The sequence below is a fragment of the Nanorana parkeri genome, unplaced genomic scaffold, assembly GCF_000935625.1.
Source record: "Nanorana parkeri isolate BGI_ZX_2015 unplaced genomic scaffold, ASM93562v1 scaffold888, whole genome shotgun sequence".
NCBI lineage: Eukaryota > Metazoa > Chordata > Amphibia > Anura > Dicroglossidae > Nanorana > Nanorana parkeri.
In genome coordinates, this window is record NW_017307156.1 from 183,567 (window position 1) to 192,325 (window position 8,759).

Consider the following 8,759-nt stretch of genomic DNA (forward strand, 5'->3'; position numbering starts at 1 on the left):
AACACATAGGGGGAATTTATTAACACGTTTGCACCAAAAAAATCGTAGGGGCAAAGACCAAAATGTCATGCTAACTAACCGCAAAGATTCATCTCTGTAATGTGTCTTATTTTTTAAAAGTGTTCTTGTGATATATTAATGTTTGCAACTCACTGCACGTGTTTTGTTACATTTCACATAATATTTCAACTGCGCAGTATCTGCATCCAGAATTTGCTACAGTAAAAGACCTGCAAACAGATGCACATCATAGAGGGGCTCCTGAGCACTTCTTAAACTATGGCAAAGATGACCCATGCAAAAAACGAAAATCTGCGCTCTTGGAATCAGCATGTAATTAACCCTAAAGCTGCTATGAAAAAAAAGGGGAGATCGCGTAAAAATCGAAAAGTGACAGCACTAAAGGTGGACTAAAAAATATATTTAAAAAAATGGTGATCTGCTGGATTAGAAGGAAAGCAATAGAAAGAACTTTCCCTTTTTTTTTTTACCACCAATTAGGTTTTTTGAACACTGTCACTTCTCCACTGATACTTGTTGCTATATTTCAGGACTGTTAATAAGTATCAGTTCACCACTGACACAGATTGTTATATGCTTGTCATATTGTGGTTTATTCTTTTAGAAATTGTTTATCACAGACTTTTATTGCTGAATTCATTTCCACTTGTTATTATATTTCAGGATTGTTATCAAATTATCAGTTCACTACTGACACTGAATATTTTGTGTTTGTTATATTGTGGTTCATTCTTTTAGAACATCGCTTTTCACAGACTTATTTTTCACTGATCGTTTGGTTGTTAGCACATTTTCATATTTATCACAAATATTGGACTCTGAACACATTACATACATTTTACATTGATAATTATATTTAATTCACTTATTTATATCTAATACTTACTAGGTATATTATTTTGTTCACTTTCAACACTAGATCACCATTTTTTATATCTATTCAAAGATGACTCATACCCTCAAGTCAGCTGAGTACCTCAGGCTACTCAGCTGCCATCCAGGAGGTTCCCAGCAAGCTCTCAATTCTCCTTATAAAGGAAATTAAGAATGAAATGTAAACTAAGATAATAAATCTGTCGCTATATGCACTAAAAATAAGGGATACGACAATTTCAGAAACGCTGATGATGCAACAACATTGATAAATTCCCCCCACGGTGTGCTCACATTTCAACCGGTTACGCACTGTCACGTTTGAAATGCAGAATGACCAAATAGCTTCTTCTAGACAATTTATTATCCACACCAGGAAAATATCATTCACACTGATGAATGTTTTTGCCTGTGTTCTTCAAGAGCTTAAAGTACCTGATATCTGAAGACAAAGGCAGCAACAAAGTGCAGAATTTAAGAATAAAATGAAAAGCTCATGAAAAATTATGGATGATCTAAAATTACCAATTGAAATGTAAATCGCTCTCAACTAATGAATGAAAGCTTGGCAGGAGGCAAGTAACACCAAAATAAATAAAAGAAAACTCAAAGTCCTGCATTTTATATATATATAAAAAAGACCGTAGACAGAATAAAACTACCCTTGTAGTGAGGCTACACCACACTGCAAGAATTACCTGCTTATTAATGTCTAAAGGTGTTGTGTAAAGCATTTAAACTCACTGTTCCTCCAGGCTCCAAGACTGGCACCCACAACTTCCTCCACTCCAGCGTCCCACTGACGTCATCACATCTAATGCAGGGCCCATAGTCCTACATTAGACGTGAGGACGCTGAAGGACAGTGCACAAGCTGAAGTGTAGGGAAGAGAGGAGAGCACCAACTCCTGGGGAACAGGAACACCTTTACCCAACTTCACTAGACATTAACAAGCACTTAACTGAGTGGAAGAGGGGTTCTGTGACCAAGAAGGGTGAGGTGGGTGCAGTGACATAGGGGGCAATGTGACAGGAAATAAGGGTAGCACACTTATAGAAGGGGCAAAGTTAGTGGAAGGTGGGATGCCATTATGTGGGGGCAAGTTAGGGTGAAGTGGGCTGAAATGGGAGTAGAGTGGGTTGAGGGGTGCTATGATATAGGGGATAAGATGGGCACCGACTGGCATTGATAAGTGGTGGGCAGAGGGGAATGCAATGTATGGGGAGAGGGGTTATGGTTGGTGCGAGGCGGATGTATTAAGACTAGGGATGCACCGATACCACTTTAAGGCTGAGTACCGATACTTTTTTTCATGTACTCGCAGATACCAATTATTGATAGTTTTTCTTAAAGGGACAGGTCACATTTTTTCTAAAGCAATACAAAATCATGATTTTAGGTTAGTTCCTTAATATTATGAAGAACATGAACACTCTGTAGTGTGGCACAGCTATATCCAATTCTGCATACCTGGCGTTATATTATAAGAACTTTATAATATAAAGCCAGGTATGCAGAATTGGATATAGCTGTGCCACACTATACAATAATACAGTGTTCTGGAGTCTGGACATGTGATCATTTATTTTCCCCACTATGGGGATACAAGCCTTAGTTAGCAATGGCATGATAAATATTAATTTCATTATTCAATGTCTTTTTTTTAAATATTATAACAGATGGCGATGGTTCAGTTGATGGAGCAAAATGGCATACAACCATTTTTAGGTATTTATTTTTAGGTATTATTCATAGTTAGGTATTTGCATGAAGCAGTATAATAGAAATGTAAGCTCCTATGAGTGGATCAGGCGATGGGGAGAAGCACACGCACGTCGGAGCCGGGACTGTGGCCCGGACAGCGCATGTGTGACCGCCGTCGGCGGCTGTGGGGGAGCCGCATGGACTGGATGGTAGAGGCAGCTGGAGTGAAGACAGGTCACGCTGATGGTAGATGGGAGAAAGGGTCCAACGTCGGTGTCTCTTGCAGGAACGGTGCGCTCCGAAACATATCACATGGCGGACGCAGCACAGGTACTCGTTTTTTCTATCGGAGTATTTGCACGAGTACTCATGCAAATACTCGGTATCGCCGCCGATACCGATGCTTGTATCGGTGCATCCCTAATTAAGACTGTGTGGGGGTTAACGTGGTAGTGAAGAAATGCAATTGGGGGTGTTGAGGTGGTGGACAGATGTGTTGTAATGGAGGGGGAGTGGAGGTTGTGGGAGATGCACTAAGGTTAGGGTTTTGAGGAGGCAACAAAGGAATATGCTACAATTGTTTGAACAGCTGCTCCTGTTGAATAGGCATGCTGCCATTTAGCCCTCACTCCCCAAGCTTTTTGCAAGTCTGTCAATATGGAAGGAAATCAGTGTTCTTATTAACCCCTTCATGACCAAGGCCTTTTTTGTTTACATGTCATAATCCACATTTTAGGCCGGAAAATTACCTGAAACCCCCAAACATTATATATTTTCTAGAAGCCAAGACCCTGTAGAATAAAATGGTGGCACGATATTAGCGCAACTTATCAAACCCCAAAATGTAGTGAAAAATGCACTTAAATGCCCCAAAACACAAGAAATTACCCATTTGGAAAAAGATGAGGTTACGAGTAAATAGATACCCAACATGCCCATGTTAAAATCTGTGTGCGTCCATGAAACAGCGACCCAATTCTGTACCCCAAAAGGACCATAGACAACGCCCCTACAGGTCATCAGTTTGGAGATACGTGTACATATTGGTCCTAGAAGTATTGCTCTCACTCAGGCGTGTGCAGTGATACCCAACATGTGTAGTGCGATCGTTGTTTTCATACGTAGGACTTTAAAAAACATTTTTTTATTTTTACATTTCAATATTAATTTTAAAAACTTTTTTTACTTGAATTGCTATCACATAGGGGGGCTTGCAACCTAGTATCAGCTTTACACTTGATATAAGCTATTGAAGTGCAGATCGCACTTCAATAGCTTATTGCTGGGCTTCAGGGGCCCAGCACTGACAGCAATGGGACCGGACGTGATGTAACCTGCATCGCTCACAGTCCCATATTACGGGGAGATCGGTGAACATAGGTTCGCCGATCTCCTCCCCAGCTTCCCCTCGACACCAGAGAAGCTGGTCCCAGGCCCGTAGGAGGGGCAGCAGAGCCTGGATAACACATGGGGGGTGTCAGGCGGTGGGGCGTTTACCGGCCTGTAGAAGCGATCTGGCGGCAGCTGAGCCGCCAGAATAGCTTCTACTGTAAAGCCGACAGTCTGCTTCACAAATGTAAACAGTTGAGTCTGTTTAAATGGGCCTGGTGCCAGTGACGTACACTGTATGTCACTGGTCATGAAGGAGTTAATAAAGTCAGCCAAGATTACAAAACTGCCGGACACTTTTACTCCCAGCAGCCATCTCATCAGCCTGCTCTGCCCCTTCTCTACACCGCTCCTTTCTCCAGCAACTGGCATGCAGAAACCTGGGCAGCACAGCAAGGATCGACCTACCAACTGCCCAAAAGCAAGCCGAGGAGGGAACAGCTATAAAAGAGTAAAATGGTCAGGCAGTTCGTCATCCCACCAGCTGGCTTTATTACAGAAAACACTGATCCTCCCTACTTGATCACAGACTGGCAAGGAACATGGAGAGAAAGCTGCTGAAGGTCAGGGATCTGTGAAGTGGCTGATAGCATCTGAAGACCGGTGTATTGCAGAGGGGGATGAGCGCTCAGGAGGAGTGTGGAGTGCACGAAATGCTAGAATAATAAGCACAACTGCATTATCATTTCATTAGGGAGAGTATTTTAAAACAAAGAGGTTGCTTACAGAGCACTTTCATGTCCTGCTAATTTCAAATATTTAAACCCCTCGTCATGTGTAATTTAGACTGGTGACTGGACTAAATTTTAGTCTTGATATTGGTCAACTTAAAGTAATTATTTAACCAATTTTAATACCACAAACTATTACAGGTTATGTAAGGCTTACATGTGAAAGACTGCATTAACAAATGCACTGCCAGCAGACAAATGGACTATGTTTAAAGTGGAAGGCCAGCAAAATATTTCTCCTAGGTTTTGGGCAGAGTAGAAAAAAAACCCAGAACTCATCGGGTTTTTTTTGTTGCCTTTCAACCCATTGGGGACCAGTCACCTGAAAAGAAAGTGAATTTTTACAGTTGCACAAAAACAGAAGGTAAGTGAAAATCTTCCAATTCGGACAGCTCTTAAAAATAGGATCTCCTCTTTGGGAAGAAAGGAACTCGCATCCAGCCAAGTCTCTGAAAATAAAGTGAAAAGGAAATCCCCTCGATGGGGACCCAGACAAGAACAACCTGACAGGTGTTAAACCATCCTCCCTTCACTATCCATTTTTAGCTATATTTCAACCTTAGAGAACTATGAGGCAAGTGATTTTCACTCAACCTCATAGTTCGAGCCGACGTGTGACAATGAAACGGTTACACGTCGGCTCAAAAGATCAGGAAGTGAGCGAACAAATACAGTCGGTCACTCACTTCTCGATCATGTCCATGCAGAGAGCCGTGACTGTCACTCACGGCTCCCTGCAGGGATTAGCCCCCTCCACTGTCCAATCCTCCAGCGCTGACTCAAGATCGGCAGAGCCAGCTGTCAATCACGCAGCTGGGTGGATCTCGACAGTAATGTCGGGATCCGTCCCGGCTGCGGCGGTCTCAGTATACCGCGAGCTGTAGCTCGCAGTATGCTGAGCTTTGGGTCACGGGAGGACGCTAGTTTGTGTCCTCCCGTGACCCTGGCGAGAACTATGGGGAACTTGATTAAGGACTTGCAACTTTTATTACTGGGAACAGTAAACTACCCCCAGCGTAGATTGTAATATCTGGCCTTACAGATTTGGGAGGTGGTACATCTTGGGTTTTTCAGCAGCAGATTTCTAACTAAGGCTCCGTTCACACCAAGACGTCAGCATTTTTTCCACATATTAGCTTGTTTTCTTCTAGCATGATTTTGCACGCGTTGAACATGCACATGAAGATGTGCGTTGTAGCACACAGATTGAGTGACATTGCGGGCAATGGACAAACGAGTGTAAACGCGCACAGAAATAGGCAAAACGCTTGTGCTGAGCGTTTCCTGGTATTTCCATTCCAAAAATGAGCTGCAAACTGCCAAAAGAAGCTCATGTACTTTTTTTTCTGCAGTCGACGTTTTGCTGCTCATGATTGAAAATCATGGGATTTCTTGAGTGTTTTGAAGCATGTTTTAAAGTGCTAAAAAAAGACCTACGTGTGAACGGGGACTAAAGGATCAGCACATGTGGACAGACAGAAGGCTTATCCTAGAGATTTGTCATAGAGTATCCATCAGGCCTTCAACAAAGTAGTGTAGGATCTCTGGAAAGAGCTCCAGCTCTTTGAGAACGTCAAGATTGATGTGGGGTCCTTAGCCATAGCCTTGGACCAAATCCACAAAATCCAACAAAATGCCACAGAGCTCTATAGATGGACCACAGCCCTAGACTTGTAAAGCACCCTGCAACTAAACACAGACTAAACAAAGTGCCAAGAAGGGTGCCGAATGCATGATCCAGTGACTGAGAACATTGCAAACCAGCCCCACATTTTCCTACCATCGGGGACTGGGTACAGTTCAACCAAGCTCTGCCGAAGACAAAACCAATCCAGATAGCTGCTGCAGGTACAACAATGGCATGCAGAAGCAATACAGGAAAAAATTTAAAGAATCTTACAATTTAAAAAAAAAAAAAAAAGTGAAAACTAGGGAAAAAGTGCTTCTCTTAAAGCTCAGATCTTAATCCTAAGCACACTAGCCAAAAAACTAAGGCAGACTGGGAGAAGGAGAGGTTAGACAGGGCTGTCCTGCAGCGTTCAATTGATTTGCTAGTATTCAATCACACGAATGTATCTGCATAACACAATGGTCCAAGAATTAACTCTGTCCCCTGTGTATGATCAAGCAAAGTAGTTTTATTTTACATGCAATTTAGGAACAAAACAAAAGAATTCCATTTTCTATGTTGGTCAATGTTAGTTTTAAAACAACTAGTGTTACTGTAGATAAAAGGTGCACATTTTATTCTAGAATTTGTCCTGCTTATAATGACACTAAAATAATGATCCTGAAAGAATAAACCAAACTAAGGGGGAAAAAAGCACAAAATTAAAAATAGTAATAATGGTTAGTTAGCTAATTTGAGTTAAAGGAGAACTATGAGGTGAGAACTATGATGTTGATTGTTTATATTTTAGATTGTTTTGATTTAATAATTTTAATTTGTGCTGTCAGTGCCATTATTTTCTAATGGCACCACAGTCGTGCCAGGCAAATTGAGCGTTTTCCTGCTGCAATACAGCCCTGCCCGTGCGGTTGCACACAATCGCAGTTGAAAACACTGTGCGTTTATTTGCGTGCAGATGGGGCAGCGGGGCTGGTTTTCATTTATTCAATTTTTATTTACTTTGGAAACATTTTGTTTGTTTTATTATTTTTTACTATTTGTTTTTTAAACTTAACTGTATTGCTATTACACTGAAATATGGATAATAGCCCTGCTAATGCGACATACCGATAGAGCACTGCACATAGGACCTATATTTAAATGTCTAATGTCTAAGCCCACCTCATCCCCATTGCCCCTCCTTGTTCACAAGCAGAGAGCACAGGAAGCCATCAGCAAGATTGCTGGCAAAATCAAAAAGGTACTCTGCATTTATTGAGCAGATAAAAAAAAAAAAAACAAATCTTTCATATTAGGTAAATAAAATAAATCCATTGTTAAGGTTTACATAAACTATATTTATTACATTTTCAAAGTGCAAGTATCTTTTTAACGCACAGTCATAATGTAAACAAATATATGAAAAGAAAGATGTGCACAGAAGAGAAACAACATTTATATAGGAGTTACATGGACCATAATCAAACCGACAACTCATGTGGATTAAGGGCTTGTTCACACCAAATGCAGACCATATCTGCATGAGTTTCTGCACATGCAGTGCATGCAGTGTTTTGCCACACTTTTGACACGTTCCGGGCCGTTTAAAAAATAAATTGATTTTTTTTTAGCATAAAAATGGGCTTTCGGTGCGTTCCAGGGCATTTGCATGCATTTATTTTGGTGCAATCCAGAGCAGAAAAAAAATGGGGTGTGCTACAGTTTTTCCACATGCTCTGGAACTGAACGCTCTGGTGTGAACTAGAGCCCAAAACACTATTGAAATACATTGAACGCAGTTTTGATCTGTTCTGTAACTGATCTGCTCCGCACTTGGCGTGAACTAGCCCTAAGATCTTTGGCCTTCTAGTCCCTTCCACAGCCCTCAGACCAAAGTAATAATAATACAATAATGAACTGTTTTATTAGATATCTACAATCCATGGCATCGCCATCAAGACCAACAACTATTTCAAGTGGTACTAGCACATGTTATTAGGGCAGGTTCACACCATTTTTCCGACCATATCTGGTCCGGAAAATGGAGTGAACCTGCCCACAATTCCAGTGCCTTCCAGACCAGACAAAATGAGAGGAGCAGTATTTTTATAGTCTGGTCTGGAACGGACTGCGCTGGTGTGAAAAGAGGCCAGAAATAGCATAGGGATACATTAGGATGCATTTTGGGTCCGGGAACAATCTGGTCTGAAAATTAGTGGATATGGTGTGAATGGGCCCCTTAAAGGAGGTGCATCAAATTAGAGCATCTATTACATCCATGATCTATAAAATAATTCAGCAAGTCTTGCAAACAAGAGTCTCTAGTTTGTAAGACTTGCAGAATTATTTTATAGATCATGGATGTAAAAAGATGTGAAAAAATATATACATGTATTAAAAAAAAAATGCGTGTATATATATATATATATATA

At 41.1% G+C, this 8,759-nt stretch overlaps 1 protein-coding gene across 5 annotated transcripts in view; it reads right to left on the reverse strand.

The window, feature by feature from the left end:
• KDM6A (lysine demethylase 6A) overlaps nt 1-8,759 on the reverse strand; it is a 104,693-nt gene that overhangs the window by 63,831 nt on the left and 32,103 nt on the right. The window lies entirely within an intron of this gene.